Below are 19,964 nucleotides of genomic sequence, written 5' to 3'. Positions count from 1 at the left end.
CTTCATCAGGGGATTTCTTTCCCTTGAAAGGTTCGCCTTGACTTTCAAACTGTCAAACCGGTGCGTATATCTGTGTTTTCCTCGCTACCTCTGCGTTCAGTTTCGCTAACTCTTCAATGATCAGTAATATTAGATCTAGTGAACATTTGTTCAGTATTGCTTGCCAACGTTCTGTGAACCTTGCATTGTTTTTACATAATGTAGATTTTAGAGAAATCCTTAGACCGCGTGGAATTCGTTGCGCTTTATGATATTTGATTAAAGTGCTTGCGTGCAATTTTTTTTTTTGTGTATATTTTTATTGATTATAACACGAGTAAAAATGTACATACCGGGTGTCATTTGGTGGTACATAGTACAGCGGTGAACGGGCGAATGAATTGAGGAAATACAGTACAATCATAGGTATCCGAAAAATATCAATACCAGCTTAGAGCTGAGGCAAAACAATACGATACAGATAACCATAAGCAAACCTCATCAGAACCCGCCCACCAGGGATACAGGATATGCAGATTGGCCATTCGACACCCGGATATGAGAGACAAAAAGATCAGGAGAAGATGCCGCATCTCTTGTGAAGAAGGGAAATAGAAAGGCCATAGAACACAATAAAGGAAAAATTAAAAAAAAAAAAAAAACCTGCACCCCTGCGGATGGCTACGACCTAACCCACTAGCAGCGTGCCTTTCGCCCCCTAAACTACACCCCAGGTAAGGAAAAAGATGGAGGAGGAGATGTATTACAAAACGATACGGGCTCCCGGACTCCCCTCCCCCCCCCGCCAAAAGCAGACATCCCCTACCGCGGTATTAAGCAAGTTATAACAGACTAATAAGCAAACCAATAGGGGAGCCACCGACAGAGAAAAGACCGTCCCGCCCAGCCCCCGGCACCACAGAGACAGCAAATCCCTTTTCGATCATAGCAGTCACACCAAACCCAGACAATAAGAATTCCATCTGGCCCTCACTCCCACAGAAACAACCCAGCTGAGCCAAAAGAAAGTCATCGTACCGAATTCAAGTCAAATTCAGTCCTGGCCCTTACGATCCATTGCACAAACCCCATCCAGTAGAACCAATATAGTAGCAAAAGAGTCAGTGTTGTTGAAAAGGGAGATAAATATAGCCAAAAAGAGTCAAAATGGTTAAGTCTCGAAGTCCATCAGAGACACGAAAGTCAATCCAAAAAATAGTAGTGGTGGTCTGCAGAAGAGAAGGAAGAAGTGAGTCCTGTGCGGGCGACGACTTTGCCGATCTTGCTAGGTGATCAGGGGCTCCAGTAACGTAGCGCTGTAATCGTGCGGGCACAATCGGCACCAGGTTCAGATCATAGTCAGGGGTTCTCCTCTCGAGGTAGATCAAGCGTCGCGGGGGTAAGCGTATGTTTCAGGTCTAACACAAGGCTGGAGTCCGGTCTCAAACAAACAGTCTCGAGGCGTGCATTCAAATTGTGGAGAGCAGCCTCCATTTGCAGGCGAAGAGCCCCGATGGCGGCCATTATGGTCCCCAGGGTCGGTCCACACATCGTCCGATCCATCTCCGCGTGGGCGATAGAAAAGCAGATCTTCAGCCCCGGAGGCCGGCTACTCCGGGGAAACCAACAGGCGCGGAGTGGACGGAAGCGACTGGCGACTCACAGGCTTGGCGACCTTTACACCACTGCCGAGAGCGGGGACCCACCCCCGGACCCCGAGGGCTGCAACAGGGTCCCGGGACCTGGCCCCCACCCACTGCGGCAACCACGTCTCGTCGCTGTTCGTCCAGTATTCGCAGGGACCGAAAACCACCACTGGGATAGAGAATATGTTCCAATCCGATGACACCGGACTCTGCCAGGCACCCGCGGCCGATTTTGTTCAACTGAAACACGGCTGGGTCAGTACTCGTGGTCCCGGCTTACACACTGGAGGAGGCCCAAAAATGAAAGACGGTGTAACTTCGTCAATAAAGGCGATAAAAACTCCGGGATTGCCCCTCTGGGCTCAGCAACCATTCAGACACACGGGAGTCTGGCGGGAGGTCAGGATGAAGTTCAGGATAAGTCCGCCAGCGAGGGAGGTCGACGGAGCCGGGAGCTTATGCGGCCATCTTGGATGCTTGCGTAGCTCCTCCCCCTGCATGCAATTTTTGATTTACGATCCTTTTTGATATGTTTTATTGTGGCTTCTTTAGACCCGGTGCTTATCGAGGAAACAGAAGAAATTATGGCCGAGCACCGGGTCTAAAGAAGCCACAATAAAACAACTTTTATACATATCAAAAAGGATCGTAAATCAAAAATTGCACGCAAGCACTTTAATCAAATATCATTAAGCGCAACGAATTCCACGCGGTCTAAGGATTTCTCTAAAATCTACATTATGTAAAAACAATGCAAGGTTCACAGAATGTTGGCAAGCAATACTGAACAAATGTTCACTAGATCTAATATTACTGATCATTGAAGAGTTAGCGAAACTGAACGCCGAGGTAGCGAGGAAAACACAGATATACGCACCGGTTTGACAGTTTGAAAGTCAAGGCGAACCTTTCAAGAGAAAGAAATCCCCTGATGAAGAGCTGTATGCTTGAAATGCATTGGGACTCAACATCATGTGAAATGAAATGTATAGAATATGGAAAAATGAAATACAAAGATTGAAAAACTCGCTACAAAGAAATGTTTGGAAATAAAATTTACAAACAGTGGTTTGAAAAAATTGAGTAATAATTGAATGAAAGAAAAAGGAGTGCAAGGAAGGAGTGGTCCCTGTGTCCGCAGGAAACACATGTCAAACTATTGCATCTTTATACCCTAAAGACTCAGTAGGGTACCTACCTATGCACCAACGACGTATATGAAAATTGAATAAATAAACTAATACAATCAACTGAACCCAGAGTGCGTTGCCACACCCCAAACATTAGTGATTCGTGAAGCCACCACTCTCAGAGCAGCTTGGAACACACGAACACGCCAGCCTCGATGAATCACTATGGCACGGCTCCAGGCATGCATGTGCGGCACAACGCTTCATAGCTTCACAGCTCCAGAAGCTCTTGAAGAAGCGGCTCACGCTGGGACAATAGTTGAGACCGCGCACAAGCAGGAACCGTGACTTAGCACCTAAAAGTCAACTCGCACACTATACTAACAGGGTGATCTGCCTCAATCAACCCACACCCACCAAAAATGGGGGTAGACCAGAGAGGCTTCGCACCTAAAAGCCTGCTTATACACAACACCAACCATGTGGGATTCATTTACTTACACCCTCAACCATACCACAGTGGTGTTAACACTGAGCGACTCTTCACCAAATGTCAACTCACACACAGTCATTTTCAGGACCAAGCATCCTGACTGCTAATTTCACGAACACCACCAAAAAGTGACTTAATCCATGCACTCATCTGGATACACCTGATAACTTAAAAACTCTCTTACAATAATTAAATATGCTTAAGCATACAGTAGAATACCCTTCCCATGAAGTTAACAATTTAACGAAGCACCCCAACCATTAAGTTTACAGTTTTCCTTTGCCCAACACAATGAAGAGTAAAAGTTGTACTAAATTTGGCTATCATAGTAAGGGGGTGCCAGGGTTCCCAGGGTGTGCTTTGACACTGACCCTTCAGTAGAGTGGTCACTACCGCAACGAAGGCTTCAGCAAATCTCCCAAAGAAACGAGGATGTTGCTCCACCATTTCAAGACAAATGCTTCAATAAACATTGAGGAAACAGTCGGGGACCCATCGATATGACACATGGAAGCGCAGTCCTCACCAAACTTCCTGGTGTATGCCAAAACAACATGCCCACCAAGTGACCTAGTTCTCTCCTCTGCCACAAATGCTCATTGCTCGCAGACGGAGGAACAAAAATATCTATGCAGACCAGGCTTCCAGACACATCACAGTTGCAAAGATGGCAGGACGTAATCTGGGAGCCTGCTGGGTGGCACCAGGCACATTGGTGCTGCACAGCGTACGGGCTTCTCGCCACTACATTTGGCTTGCAGCATAAACGTGCACCAAACGTTAATGCACTGCACGCACTCCAGAAGAGATGTTACCATCTATGCGCTTCACTCACTAGACTCGTGTTCCTCAAGCGCAAATTCGCAGCACAATTTCTGTAGACTGGTAGGAGAGATGTCACAGGTTGTCTCGCTGGAACTCCACGCACCTTTCTCGTCATTGCACCACAAGAAGACTCCGCATCCTCGAGAGTATTTTGACTAGGTAAGCTTTATTCACACTTCTTAAATAACGGTCCACTCCTCCTCCGAGTCTCTTTCCCTTTAGATGGCTGCACTAGAACACAATCCACCTGACAACTGCCAATTCTGTAAAGCGTCAACGTCCGCCAACAATGCACATAACATGTGCCAATTGATCTCTATAGGCTCCTCCATGAGCCAAACCTCTAGTAACACAGCAGCACTCCTTACTGTGAATTTCCCAGGGTCACTCAAATCTGCCGATTGATCTCTGTAGACCTCTTCATGAGCCAAACCTCTATTAACACAGCAGCTCGCCTCACAGGTTCACTACAAAAGTCCAGGAACACACAGCAGGATCTGGCACGCCTAGGTTGGGGCTGACTGGACTTAAGGTCACTGGTGGGGCTCAGGGCTGCCAGCACAAGATTTATCCTGAGCTAACACAAATATCACTTTGCATTCAAATGACAAATTACAAGTCGTTATTTGTTGTCTTCTTTTTCTTTCTTTATTTCATATGTAGGTTGTTCACAAAACCTTCCTAGCCGACACGTGTTTCGTCTGATAGGGAGTTAATCCACAGACTTCTTCAAGGCTGATATAGGTCAGTCCAATCTTTAGTTTCTTATTCAACACCCCTGCTACAGCGTCATGGGGGTGCAGCTCTCCTCTTGTTTTTTTCACGTTTAATCGGCCCGTGGATAGCAGACACGTGTTTCGTCTGATAGGGAGTTAATCCACAGACTTCTTCAAGGCTAGAACAATACAATTTTGTAATCTTTAGGAAAAGTTTCAACATGTGAATTTTTTATTTTTCAAGGTCAAACTTGCCCAAGAAAACAACTTATGATATCCCAATTAAAATAGTGAATTAATCAGCATCAGAGTGCTGTTGTGCTATCACCAAAAGACAACACAAGGTGAACTAAAACCATGTGGATGAATAGTAGTCACCACAGACAGAATGAAGATTGATGTGTAGTGAAGAGAAACCACCACCATAAACTGTTTGGTGTGTGCGGATCGCGTCAACAATCTATTAAGCGTCCGGTGTTCATGGCCCAAGAAGAATCTCAGCATGCCCCTATTAGCTCAGGCTAGAGAGAGATATAGCCCCACATGCATCATGCTCACCCAAAGTTGTGAGCAACGCATGGATACCTGATATAGGTCAGTCCAATCTTTAGTTTCTTATTCAACACCCCTGCTACAGCGTCATGGGGGTGCAGCTCTCCTCTTGCTATCAAATAAAATCACAGTTTAAAATTTAAAGTTAACTTTACTATCCACTTGCGTGTCCAAGGCCGAATCACAGTTTAAAATTTAAAGTTAACTTTACTATCCACTTGCGTGTCCAAGGCCATACTCAATCTATTTACATAAAGTACTCACTTTTTTTCACGTTTAATCGGCCCGTGGATAGCAAAAAACAGTCTCTCTCCACTTTATATTGTAAGGGTATTTTCCTCCTGTAGTTGAACAGACAAGGTCCTATTCTTTAGAAAATACTCGTTTCTATTCGCATTAAGGACAAACAATCGGTAAGTCGGGTAAAGCGGTTCTCCGCCCCCCGACCCTGCCTTGTTTCTCGTAGGGCTTAACCCTCTAAAGTAGTAACACAACGATAAGCCGGGTACAGTCTTTCTCCCCCCGCACCTAGCCATGTGTCAAGTCGGGATTAGCCCACTCGGGTAACAACAGACCATTCTCGATATAATTATATGTTACACGACCCATACCCACTAGAAAACGCTACTCGTGTACGATAAATTAACACCGTCACGGGTGCTATCCATGTACGCAGAGTCTCACCTTAGGACGGTATCTCGTCCTCCATACAGGGGTTTCTGGCGTGCAGCACCCGCGCCATGTTAGAGTTCCTTAATGTACCCATATCCGGTATGCAACATAGAAGACGGACCGGCCAACATAGAAAACGGAACGGCCGCTTGCAGTGTAGTTTTTTTACCGAAAAAGCCACGCCATCTTGAAATGTATAGGTTTGTATATGGAAACTGCCCCAGAACCTATCTGTTTCTCGTAATAATTCTTTTTATCATGTATTATAAACTCCGATATTTAAATTCTCAGATTATGTTTATTTGCATCAGGGCTGCCAGGTTGCTGTTACACACATCACGCTTAGTTTCAAGAGGAGATTCTTCATTAGGAAGTTACTTCAGGCTTCAAGTTGCAGTATATTAAGTTTCATTTAGTCTCAGGTTCCATGCAGATCTTGCACGCAGGTTCTTTTAAAAATCGTCGCCAAAATGGTGTAAATAAAACTACGATCCGGTCTCCAGGGTGTCTTGGGTAGTATTTATTATGATGGTAAGTTCAGGAGTAAAAGTACAGAGAGCCCCACCAGGAACTGCCTTCCGGCTGCTCAGCCCTTACGCCAACTGCCAACCTCACTCATCCAACATTACACAGCATCATCTCGCTCCAACATTCCACACCACATTCACACTGGCTGAACAGCAAGTACAACAAGCACTTAATGCTTGATAACAATCCAGTATCAATGTTTCTCTTAGTGTCTGCCTCCCTGTTTCTTTCGGCTTGTTGGGGCCTCTCGTGTTGATTCAGATAATACAAAATAATTCTCAGCCCTTCTCTTTCAATAGACATACCACCCAGATCAATAACTCAATTTTCGAAATGGGGCTTCTAATAAGACTATCAGTTTAAAAGTGCACAACTCCTATTGCAAATAACTCACCCTAATAAAGTGCTTGACGTTCCAGGATCTGTAGTACCTAGTTGACCCCAAAGGAGAGTACTTGATACACCAAGCTGAAAGACCGATATCCGTTTTCATAGAAGTTCCTGTCTAGAGGCCTGTTCTGTTTTGGTTTTTACTTTGAAGCTGGAGTTAAAATTATTTTTTTTTTTAAACCAACAAAATCCGACCTTTGCTAAAATAACGCTTTAAAAAAAAAGACCAAAACATCATAAATTTCTAATTTTCACTTTTTTTTCAGTTGTGAATTTTCCCAAAACAATTCTTAAAAACCTTCCCTACCTTTGCTTCATAGATGCTGTCTGAGTTTTTTCCCCTGCTGTCACCTGCTTGCATGGCACTTCCATTCTAAGCACCCCATCACTTGTTAGCAGTGTATGGTTATGACTTCTCCTTCCCTAGTGTGTTTTATTTATCTAATAATGCATGGATTTTTTGTCCATTATTTATATAATTCTTTATCTCTGATCCTCATTTTTGTTTATATTTATTTATTTACTACATAACAATTGTGTGACATGACAATCAATTTGGTGTCATAGAGGACTTGGTTACGCAGCTTACACGGGTGCTGACATCACACAATGAAATGTTCTAGATAGATGAAAGAAAGCTGCAGAAAGAACCTGTGAAGGAAAGAAGCGAATTGTAAGTCAAAAGCTTTGGTGATTAATTTCCACCTACAGAAACAGTCTTTCCTCAAGATTACATCAAAGATTTGGAGAAGTTAAATCATCAAGGACAGTAAAGGCTGCTTCCACTTTTACAGATCTGTTTTTTCTTCACATCTACTTTATACCATCAAAACGGAAACCTTCAGTCCTGTAGTCTTTCAGTGACACCACACAGTATTGTTTCCTAAACATCGTTTTCTAAATGAGTTCCCAAGTAAGACAGAACTTTCATCAGGAGTGTGAAGCTGCCATCAACCGACAGATCAACTTAGAGCTGTATGCCTCCTACGTCTACTTATCAATGTCTTATCATTTTGACCGCGATGACGTCGCACTTAGGAACTTTGCTAAGTATTTTCTAAAGCAGTCGTTTGAGGAACGTGAACATGCCCAAAAGCTGTTGAAGCTGCAGAACCAAAGAGGTGGCCGTATCTTTTTGCAGGACATTAAGAAGCCAGACCAAGATGACTGGGGGAGTGGGCTGAATGCCATGGAGATTTCCTTGCAACTGGAAAAGGACGTCAACCAGTCACTTTTGGACCTGCACAAGTTATCGAATGATCAGGATGACCCACAGTTGGCAAACTTCTTGGAAAGTGAATATTTGGATGAGCAGGTGAAGTCAATTAAAGAACTGGCTGATTATGCAACTAGTCTGCGCAGGATGGGAGCACCACAGAATGGCATGGCAGAGTACCTTTTTGACAGACACACCCTGGGTGAAGAATCCAGTTAGATGACTTTGGACTCTTTTTGATTTTCTTTCTCTCTTAACCTCAGTCGAGTGAAAGATTTGTATAGGTGTGTTACCCTGTTTGTTTAAAAATAAAATCTGTTAAACAACCTTGTACAGCTTTTGGAAGATGCGTCTGTTATTTTGCACATTACAGTTATGTTTCAGGACTAGTTTTCAGTTTGTTTATTGTGCCCACACTATAGAGCATCTTCAAACAAGTCTCCCTATTAAGAAAAAGCCATGTAGCTCAGAATTCTATATTGCATGTGTATACTACCTCAAACTCTCTCTCTAAGATTTAAGACCTCAGACCTTGAAAAGTGAAATACTTGGGAATTTTCTGTGCTTTTGAGTACCATCTTGTATTAACGGCTTTTTTGAGAACTGTTTTTGGTCTAAAATTGGTTTGTGTGAATAGTGAGTTGAAAATGGCTTTTTAGCCATTGCCACCAGTATAACCCCCCCCATCTATCTTTACTCGTACTTCTGGATTTACAGAAATTCAACAAATCTCTCCACAGCTTGCTAAGGCTAAATATTCGCAGTTCGTTGAAAATTGTATAGAATTGTGTGTTTTTCCTTTTTCTTCTGTAGATGTTCTGATTATGACTAAGAGAGATTCAACTTCCATGCTAGCAAGACCACTCCTGTTTGGAAGCTCTCAACTATTTTTAGAGCTTTGAGATTAAATGGCTTCTTCAGTCAATGGTAGAGGACAGAAATGCAGATGTGAATGTCAGATTGGAGTGACCATGAGCTTAGAGAGTTGCAGATCTTTCTGACGCGCAGTGAAGTCCCTTAGTTGAACTTTCTCTCTAAACTTGCTTTCCTGACCTTCCATACTAGTTGCAAGAGGCAATAGAAGTTTATTGAGGTGGTTAACCTGGGATCTCTTCATGGGTACCAGCTTGTCTTTGTAGACCACAGCTCAAAACATTCTTTTGTGAGTTAATGGCCCTCTTTGTACACAATGTGTTGACTTTAACAGCTGGAGAACATGGTTCTGATTCCAGAACCAAGAGATTCTTGCCCAAGAGATCTATGAGCATTCCTGATTTCCTTCTCTCAGCTTCTAAATATGTATAATATAGGAACAAGCTGCACCATGTGTTGTCCTAATAACCTGTTAGTACCCTTTGACTTCCACCCACGGAATAACCTCCAGGATTTCATATACTGCAGCACACCGCACATCTCCCATTTGGAGGCGTTGTAAATGTTCTTACTATTGCCCAATTTCATGGTGCTCTGTCTACTGTTCTCAAAAGACTAGACGGCTGAGTTTACCTGGCATTTAAACATGTACACTCCATATCACACATCAGAAGGGTTTCCGGTTCACTGTGCCGCTTTTGTTTGTGTAATCCAGGCTCCGCTGTACCCTACCTGGTTTACTGAATGGGTGATTGAATATTCCTCTTTGGACTTCCTGTGGAACATGAACGGTTAACATGGCATTGATGGATACCTGAATTGGTCTTTCAATGACCGGAACAAGGCCTTTCAAGAAAGAAATGGGGAGGGATCACCTGGCAAACCAGATTTTCAAGCTGGACAGGTTTGCCTTCACTCTACATAGACTCAGCTGGAGTTCTAAAATCGTATTCATACCGGGAGGCAGGTCTGTTTCTATAGACGTTAGAAGATTGTAGCTGCAAATTAAATTAACTTTGACTGTATGCAGAGATCGTGTGTAATGTTTGAATGCTCTACTACATTGTTCCTCCCTATCTTTGGCATTCCTCCAAAAGATTGTTTAAAAAATTGCAAAAAGGGCCAGAGATGGAGTTTTAAAAATGGTAAATGATGCACAGCAAATTGATTGGTTTCACCCAGTTGCCTTCTGTTGTTTACAGAAACTTTAACTGCACTCTGTAGCTAAGATTGGGACTTGTCCTGTCTGTTTTACAGTTTTTAATAGTCTGGCATATCAGCGTCTTCTGGATGTTTGTTCATCCTGTTTTTGAATTACTGATTATTGGTGTTCTATGTTCTAAGGAAGGTTATGCTTAGTCCAGCATAGGGATCTAAATGTCATCTGCACAATTGTAGCCGATTGTTGGCAAATGTAAATTTGTTCATACTTTTAACTCTAGCAGTTGATTTATTAATTTGGAAGGTTTTTGGCCATAGCTGTTTCCTTAATGTATTCCGATGAAATCATTTTTGAATATCTAGACTTGGTCCATTTTTTATTTTTTGGGGGGGAACTGTTGGAATATTGTTTTGGGAACTGATTCTTGACACCTCTTCAGAATAGAGAAAATCCAATACCAAGATGGTCCACAAAAACGATTGCCCTTTTCTTCGGATCATAGAAAGTATAGACTACCGGGACAACAGAGCTAAGTGCCATTAGGGTCTTTAGAGTTGTCTCTCAAAACCATATTGCAGATGAGGCGTATGACAGAAGGCATGCATAGTTAGGGTGCAAATTGGGATCACTAAGTGAGCTCAGCATGGTTTTGAGGCAGATCCAAAGACGGGGAACCTATGCGGAATAGGAATAAGTGTCTTTTCTTTTGCTCCCTTTCCATCATTCTACATGTATGAAGTAGCCCAGGGAAATCCGGCAGTTCTTGGGATTGGCTGTTCTTTTTAAGGTGGGCACTTAGTCCCAAATTGTTAGGACCGCACCTTTTTTGTAAGATCTGCAGTACTGCTTCTGAAGACTTTGTCCATTACTTTAGTGGTTAACCCAGGAGCCGGAATTTAAAAGGTTGTGACATATTAGCTGGGTTACTCTATTTTTTGTGAGCTTTTTAAGTGAGACTTAACAGACTTCCCTTTGGCTTGCACTTTGTTGTTTGGAAGGCACCACGTTTGTTGGGATGAAAATTCTCGTGCATATTGATGAACGTGTACCCCTGCCAGAGTGCCCCCAAATGTAATGATATCTTGATCCCTAGTGCTGACCCTTCCTGTCATTAGCGAACATGGATTGTGTGCTTGTGCGCACCATGATAGAGACCCATCTCGCTTATTGTGGTGTTTGTACCAGGAGGGACACCGAAATTGCTTCCCTCTCCAGGAGTTAAGTAGCACGAGCGCGCTGGTGGCAGCATTCCATGTAGTGATCCGTAGAACTGAGCATGCCTTTTTACAGGTGTCACTGTAGTGAGATTTAAATGCTTACTCGTCTAATTTCCACTGCTGTGTGCTTAACTCCTCAAGTTAGCATGTAGTGTTGTGCAGAGTGTGTTGCACCCATGTGCTGGGCATCTGTGTGCATGTGGATGATACAGCAAATAGATGATTCTGGGTTCCATTCTTGAAGACACAGGGCTGGCTAGAGGAGCATTGGGAAATAGGAGCTCCGCTCCTCTAAGACAGATATATGGATTGCAGCATTGCTCTGAGCTTGGTGGGACACATGCTGGAGAAAGGAGAGCCAGGCTTCAGAGGGTGCTCTTTGATTCAGAGAGCGGTCACTGGAAAGGAGCCCGAGTACCTCTCGGGAAGAAGATGGGGCTTATAAGAAAATCCTAAGAGTGTGCCCTGGGGTAGCCTTTGGATACACCCATCACTGTGGCTGACATCCAGTTGTGCTTCTCTAGTCACTCCAGTGGCCTGTGTTGTGGGGTTCCTGCTGTAATAGAATGCTTTCCGGAGGAAGGGCAGAGCAGGCACTTGAAAGGAAGCGGACCTCCAACACAGCCATTCCAGACTCTCACCTTCAATAAAATTTGGATCGCTAAGAAGGGGAGCTTCAGGCCTGCAAAATGTTCCTCTAATCAAGCAGTCAGGGGGGCTATGTGAGGAGGCTGAAGCTCTGTAAAATGTCTGCCTGTGAACAAGGCTAGAAGCTAAGGCCTGTCAGCCTCCAGGCTGTGTGAAGGAACATTACCCAGGGGCATCCAGGACCACATGCTCCTGGAGCATCTGTGTGCCTACATGCCAAGCACAGTGATCCCTGTGTGGACGTGGAGAGCTGGAGGAAGTGAGGTCTAGTCCTCGCTTCCTCCAGCTCTCGGTCCTGGATGCCCCTGGGTGGTGATCCTTCACACAGCCTGGATCCTGGCGAGTGGATCCTTTTAGAGGTGTGAGATAGCTGCTGCACCAATTGGGTCTTGGCTGGGTGCAGGGTTACGTTGGCAAGTCCAATATGCCAGAGGAGATCTGCTGTGAAGAGAGCCAGGACCAGTACTGCAAAGATAGGGAATTGCCTGTGTGCAGTGTGAGTTGGCCACCCCGTATGCCAAAGGGGGCAACCGTGAAGAGGAACCTGCTGTTTTGCCTATCGGGCCATCGCCCAAGCGAAGAGCAGGTGGTGTGACCCCCTTATGCCAGAGGGGGGTCACCAGAAGAAGAGTGGGAGTGCAGCCTGGTGGATGCATAATCGTGGGGAGAGGCCGCCATATTGATGCGTACGGGCCAAGTGCTGAATAAGGATTGGAACCAAAAACAGCTGACAATCCCTCCAAACTCCTTCCGCCAATTCCCACGTCCACCCGAATGAGAAGGCCAAAGGAGACCTACTGTTGCATCAGAGGAGAGGTGCAGAAGAGATTCTCTCAAAGACTTTGGTCAGACGATCCCTGCTGGTGCTGGGAATACTGAGCAACGTGCTGGAAGCCCCTAGGAGAACTTGTCTACTGAATAGTGCTCAGGTGCTAGAACACATTTGACTTTTGTAGCTGAGTCTTAATGGGATGGGACCCCTGTGACTTGGACTGCTAGAGGGGCCTAACCTAAATATTGCCTATAGTGAATGGAGAATGGCCACCAGTGAGAGGGAAGTGACACTTGGGGAACTGGCACTAAACACTAGAAGTCTGACCTGGAGGGGGGCTGAAGAGTGTGTGAATTGTTTGTGTTCCATATTTCAGTTTGTATACGTATATAAATGCTACTACTGTCAATAAGAAAGTATATGATTTTATGGCACGACACTGATGCCAATATTATGCAATCTCCTTTTATTGCCAGCTCACGCAGCAGCAACAACTAATAAGAATTTAGAACTTTGAAAACATTCTAAATATCTATATAGTCCAGCAATGGCAGCCATCTTCCTTCTTTTATTGCTGCTGATCACAAGACCAGTATCCTTACTCTCTCCTTTCAAATTATCTTATTACTGCCTTTAATATAAGCTACTATATGTCTATTTAGAATACATTAGATCATTGCGCTGTATTTTGCCTATTGTATGCCTACTTGATGCTGTTTTATTCACTTAAGGATTATCTCCCTTTCCCTTTCCTTATATCTTATGCCTTGAGCTCCCCCTTCCTTTACGCTTTTCAGCCACGTCTCCCATGTCTCCTGATCCAAGACTCTGTTCCCCTGTCTCTCAGAGACATTAATTTTACAACTTCACCGCTAAGCGGCCCAATTTTACAAGACGCGACGGGCCTCGCTCGCTCCAGCACGGCCCGCACGCTCTGCATTCTCTCAACGCGGCTCATGCAACCGGCCCAATTTTCTTGGCCCGGTTTTCTATATTTCAATGAAAGCTAACCAACATTAAGGCAATAACTAAGGTCTCTCCTCAAGACCGGTCCCTGGGTCACAACAACCCTCGTTTCTCTCCCTGTGCGGCCGCAATTCCCAACCCGACCGCCTCGGGACCATTTTCAAAGCAGATTATAAAACAAGCAAGTAAACCTGACGGATTAGAGGAAAGGCCCCTTCATAAACATCAGGCACGTCACCTTATCCTTCATTTTAACAGCAAACCGTTACAATTCGAAGGAGAGCTTCATCCTACTACAGCTACCCCCTGCTGGCCACATTTTTTTCCTAATCTTATTAAATAGGAATTTTAATTGTTTATATAGGCTCCCTATATAGTTAACCTGTATTTAATTATTTGTAACCAAAACGGTGGGTTGAGGGTCCAAGGGAATATTTAACGACCACACAGTTATAGCCCCCTAAACACGATATGTACTAGAAAAAGAATAACTGTGGGTCTACAATGAATCTAAGTGTGTCTAGATGACTATGTGTACTCCAAGTGTGTTAGTGCGATATCCTGTTGTGTACTCTACTATGTGAAGAGATATCCATCAGTTACTCTTCCTTTACCGCCCTTTCATCATTTGGACCACTTCCCAGAGTGGAGAGTCTCTGTTGTTGCCACCTCACTTAATGTTGAATGGAAATGGCTAGTTCTGTTGAATAAAGGACACAGAGAACTGGTGGCTGGTATGCATTAGTAACTGAAAGCAGTGCATGAAAAAGATGTGAAAAAGAAAAAGTGCTCTATTAAAATTGGAGAGTGAACGCAAACAATATTTTATTCTGGTGCCATCCACTTCCAAAGGGATAAAAACAATTCAGTGCAAAAGGCCAGTAGGTTCAGGAGATAGCTACTGACTGGATGTATTGGTCGACATGTTTCTGCGGTTATTTAAAGATCCAAAAGGTATCTACCGCTTCTTCAGGACCTATGTATTTGCTACTGCTTCAAACTAAAGTAGAGAAAAATTGATACAGATATCACCTGTTCAATCCTGGTAGTCCTCCTATGTGTGAAGGAGATGTCCCAGTGCGCAAGTCATCAAGACACAGACAACCTAGATAAAGACACATAAAAAAATAGAATAACAGTACTACAGTTAGTATATGTCATCTAATGTCATTAATTTTATGCGAAACAATTACTCGTTATATGGGTTCTGTTCGGCCCATCTCCAACATATCCTCTAGCTCACCTCGGATTCAAAAGGAACGTGCTTCTCCTCACCTGGCAACAGCTCAGGAAGATAGTGCACCGCTCTATGATAGAGAAATAAGTATGTAGAGTCATAACAAAAACCTTCGCGAAAGCTAGACAAGAAAGTGCTCTTATTTGGTAAATGAAAAGTGAAACAACTCATTTCCTTCCAGAAGAATTTTTTACGGTAAATTATATGCTTTTCTACTAGCTATCCCACAATCACACGTTGCCTCACCGTATTTGATAAGAGCCTTTGTCATCTCTGCAGTCTCATGATTTATCGTGAAATGCCCTCTTTCCTCTTTATGAATCTATGCGGAAAAGACTGGGGCCTTGCATATAATCCAGGCTCTTCTATTGCTTATTACAGTGTATGCCATTTCTCATGTTTGTTTCTTATTCATAGCACTCTAGCACTGCAAACGCTGTGAAGCGTGGGCGGTACATATCTGTGTTATCCTCTGTTATCTTCTTGTCTACAGAGTTCATATGTTACGATGCTTAATGAGGTTGTAAGAACCCCAGTAACCCAGTGAGTTCATTAGTAGAGTTTCCAGGATTATAAAGACTTTCCGGAGCCTGGAGACCCCGCGAGTGAAGGTTCCTCCCTGCATTTAAGTTGGGCGCGTCTTTCTGCAGGCTCCGTGTCAGATCCCAGATCTGTTAGACAGATGGAGAGAGGTCCCGACATAGCGGTCCTCGTGGCTGCACAGTGGGAAAAAATGTGGGCATCAATCATAGCGGGGCCATACTAACCTATTGCGCGCGTTAGTATAAGTGATATATTTACTGGTGGCAGCGTACACTTACCTGCCCGTCGGTACACCTAGCAGCCATCTGGGCTGTATGGGAAGGTGCCGGGGCCGCGTCAGTGGGCGTTTTTTGTTTCTTACACTCTGACATTTGATTGGTTCAGCGGAGCATCAACCCCACGCGACTGGGAATCATGGGGATTGTAGTCTGCTAGTCCTTGATTATAGGCGCGTTATCAGAAGAAGATCTGAGCCTCATGGGGGACGTAGTTTTATAATCATGCAGTCCACGATTTCAGATTTTTTGTTTCTTCAGCCCCGTCTCTATTTCACATTATTTAAGGCTAAATATCAGGCGCATATGGGCATTACGCTATTTTGAGGCGAATAGTCTTAATTTTATGGACAAAATCATGTGTGATTTCGTATGACCCTTCCTTCTACTATCTCCATCGGTAGTCTAGCGCGGATCTTTAAATTTCTGCATATTGTGATATGGCCCATCTCTAATGCCCTCTCAATACTCCCAATATGACTGGCATTTAATTGTGTGATTTTAGTAAAACATATTTGGGTCTTTTCAGGGAATCGTTATCTGTATTCAACCTGGAGACTCTTTTTATCACGTATGATTACTGGCATATCTATATTCCCTTTGTGATTGGCATTTCATTAGGTGATTTAAGCAAATCGTCTTTGGGTCTTATCAGGGAATCTTTAGCTGCATTTGACTCAGAGACTCGTTTTATCACATGGTAGTACATAGGGGCAATAAAGCTCATATAGTAGGTGTTATAGAGCAGAGTGACAATTCAATCTGGGCATCATGGTGTATAGAAAACAACTGGCATATACGCCTGTTTAATCCTACGTCGGCCGCTGATATGTGTTACGGGTAAGTGGTGGTACATTGTAAACTGTTGGTGTATATTATTAAACAAGTATACACTATAATGACATCCATGGAATGTCCTCGTTGAGGCCGGCCTTGTCAGTGTTTAATTTGTACACCCGCTTCTGTTCGATTTTGAATAGGTGTTTGGATACATCAATGATGTGGGCTGGGATGAGTGGTTGCTCCAGCACTGTCCATTGGAAGTCTGTTGGTTTGTGCCCCACCTCTAAAAAATGGTTGGTTAGTCGGGTCGCCTGTTTTCTGCAACGTATTGTACTTTTATGTTCTGAAATCCGGGTTCTGATCTTTCGCTTTGTCATCCCAACATATCTTAGGAGGCATGGGCAGGTAATCAGGTAGATCAAATTGCTGCTGTTACAGTTTGTAAAGCGTCTCTGCTCCATGGTCTGCTAGTCCCTATGTCAATGCTGGTTGATTTCTTTGTTTGGAGGCAGGCCGCACAGTTCCCACAGGGGTGGTGTCCTGTCACTGCTGGCATGTCCCAAAGTGTGCCAACTTGATAGATGTCTCCAGCACGTGGTCTTGTGTGTATCAGCTCATCTCTGATACTCGTGCCTCTTTTCAATGCAAAGAGGGGTTGCTCTAGTGTGTCGGGACCAGTATTCAGGATCTTCCAGTGTTTTCGGATTATCCGTTGAATTGCATTTGATCTGGTACTAAAGGTGTTGACACAGGTCATCCGATCGTTTTGTCTCTTTGGTGGAGAAGGTTCCAGTAATGCTTCCCGATTATTGTTGGATGCCCTTTTCTTTGACATGCGGACCAGTTTCTTGGGGTAATGTCTTTCTATTAGCTGCTCTTCTAGGTCTTTAGCATGCTTGCTGAAGCTCTCTTTCGTGGAGCTGTTACGTTGTACACGCAAAAACTGCCCAAAGGGCAGATTGTCACGGAGTGATTTAGGATAAAGTAAAGTAAAGTCCACATTTGTATAGCGCACAATCACCCGTAAGGGTCTCTAGGCGCTAGGGGCCGTCGGGAAGGTTAAGCGAGCTATTGCCCAGAGTCACATGGTGCTGGGCTAACCTGCCGCCGGAGCCGGGGATCGAATCGTGGTCCCCAGATTCCAGCGTCCGTCTCCCTGGCCGCGGCGCCACACCTCTCCCCGATGGCAACTTCCGTACTGTAAAAGTGAGTTGCGAGACATGGGCTACGTGTAGAGCTCCGATCTTAGTCCCTCTGGTGCTACAGTAATTAAAAGGTCGAGGAAAGTGAGTGAATGTTGGTCATGTTCCACAGTAAACCGTAAGAAGTTGTTCCGGTTGTTCAACCATTCATGGAAGATCATAAGGTCTGGCACACTGCCTCGCCATACCACCAGGATATCGTCGATGTATCTTTTCCAAACCCGTACTGATGTTAGATACGGGTTTGTTGCGTGTAGTACATGGTCCTGCTCGAATTTATGCATGTATAGGTTCGCCAGGCTAGGGGCAAAAATACTGCCCATGCTGGTACCAGATGTCTGTAGGTAATACCTCTCCTCATATTGAAAGAAATTCTCTTTCATGGCTATTGATGCTAAATTCATTATTGGAGAGACAGGCGTAATGGAATCCAAGTCACTTGCACCTAGAAGTTCTTCAATCACCTCCAGGGTCTCATCCTGGGGGACGGAGGTGTACAATGACTCAACGTCAAATGACATGAGTAGGTCTAACGAGGCGTCAAAGTCAATCTCCGGGAGTAGCCTCAGCAGGTCTTTGGTGTCTTGCAGATAGGTTGGCATAAGTCGCACCATGGGTCTCAAGAATACATCAACAAAAGTAGAGAGCGGTTCCAGTAGAGAGCCAATTACCGAAATTATTGGGCGGCCAGGAGGCGGCCTCTATGCTTTGTGAATTTTGGGAAGTACATAGAAGTACGGCATTACCGGATGCGTTGTGCGTATAAAAATGGATTCATTTGCAGTTATCCAGCCTTCAGAAAGAGCTTCCACCAGATGACCGATCGTCATTGTCAATCTTGGTGTTGGATCTTCTGTCAGGAGTCGGTACGACCGAGTGTCACCAAGTTGTCGTAGGCACTCATTCCTGTAGGCGGTAGTATCCATCAGGACTGTTGCTCCGCCCTTGTCTGCGGGTTTGATCGTAACTGATGAATCTTTCGTCAGTTCTTGTAATGCCTTCTGTTCAGCTTTGGGAATGTTGACAAAAGGTTTCTGTGTTTGCTGGAACAAATTGTGTACATCATGTTGGACTGCTTCTTCAAACGTTGTTACTTTTGCTGGAACAGTGGCAGCAAGAGGAGTAAAGGTGGATGGACTCCTGAGCCCTGTATTCTGTTCATTTGTTCCTCGTTCGTCATTCTTGGAAAAGTTGAAATGGAGTCGTACTTTTCTAAAGAATTTTGAAATCTCAATCTGGGTTTGAAAAGCATCTCCCGTGGTCGTAGCCACAAAACCCAAGCCTCGGTTGAGCACTTTCTCTTCAATTGGCGTCAATATCCGTGAACTCAGATTCACTATGAGCCCATCCCCGTGCCTACTTGTTCTTGGGGTATCTTTTTCCCGTTCCGTAGGTCCATCGACTGTGGGGGCAGATTCCATTGCACTTGGCCTTTCGGAGCTCGCCGTCTGCCCCGCGGTCTTCCTTGGCCAAACCCTAAAAAAGGAGGCAAATTCTGACCTGGCTGGAAAGGTGCAGGGCCATATGGTCCCATATGTTAAGGAAATGGAAATTGGCCTGGAAGCCAAGGATTCGGAGTCCACCAAGGGTTGAATTGTCCTTGGTTTTGGTTATACCCTCTTCTTTATCTTCGATTACCCCTCCCTCTGTTGTAATTCAAGGAGGATCCCTGGTTGGAAGAATCAGAATCGCTGGAGGGGGTCTTCTGATGTAGAGGTCCCATAAGTGGAACCCCCTTTCCTGCCATTCCTATTGAAAGGTGTGGGAACATATGTGGCACTCGTGTAGGGGTAAATCCTTTCTTTAGAAAAATTGGCCAAGTCTTTTTTGCATTTTTCTAGCTTTGAGAGCAAGATCGAGTCTTTAAACTCTTTGTTGGTCTTGTTGCTCTCATCTTGATGTTTGGTAAAGAGTTTTGCCGAAATTGTGGTTTTAATTTGGCCCTCTAGCGTCTGGATTTCTATCAGGATCTTATCCGCTGCTTTCTTTGCTGTTTTTGATAATTAAAACGAGCCAATCGCGCGTGCATTTCCATGCGATCAGATACCAATCTCTCTCGACTTTTTTCGATGTATTCTTGAGACCCATGGTGCGACTTATGCCAGCCTATCTGCAAGACACAAAAGACCTGCTGAGGCT

At 44.3% G+C, this 19,964-nt stretch overlaps 1 protein-coding gene and 1 pseudogene across 1 annotated transcript in view; both read left to right on the top strand.

Annotated features, from left to right (window-relative positions):
• SMNDC1 (survival motor neuron domain containing 1) overlaps window positions 1–19,964 on the top strand; it is a 113,372-nt gene that overhangs the window by 6,552 nt on the left and 86,856 nt on the right. The gene's annotated exons all lie outside the window — the stretch shown is intronic.
• LOC144753520 (ferritin heavy chain, oocyte isoform pseudogene) lies at window positions 7,833–8,366 on the top strand (annotated as a pseudogene).

This window comes from Lissotriton helveticus, chromosome 5_1 (assembly GCF_964261635.1).
Source record: "Lissotriton helveticus chromosome 5_1, aLisHel1.1, whole genome shotgun sequence".
NCBI lineage: Eukaryota > Metazoa > Chordata > Amphibia > Caudata > Salamandridae > Lissotriton > Lissotriton helveticus.
Note: the sequence above shows the minus strand (reverse complement) of the source record. Positions and strands in the feature narration are given on the sequence as shown.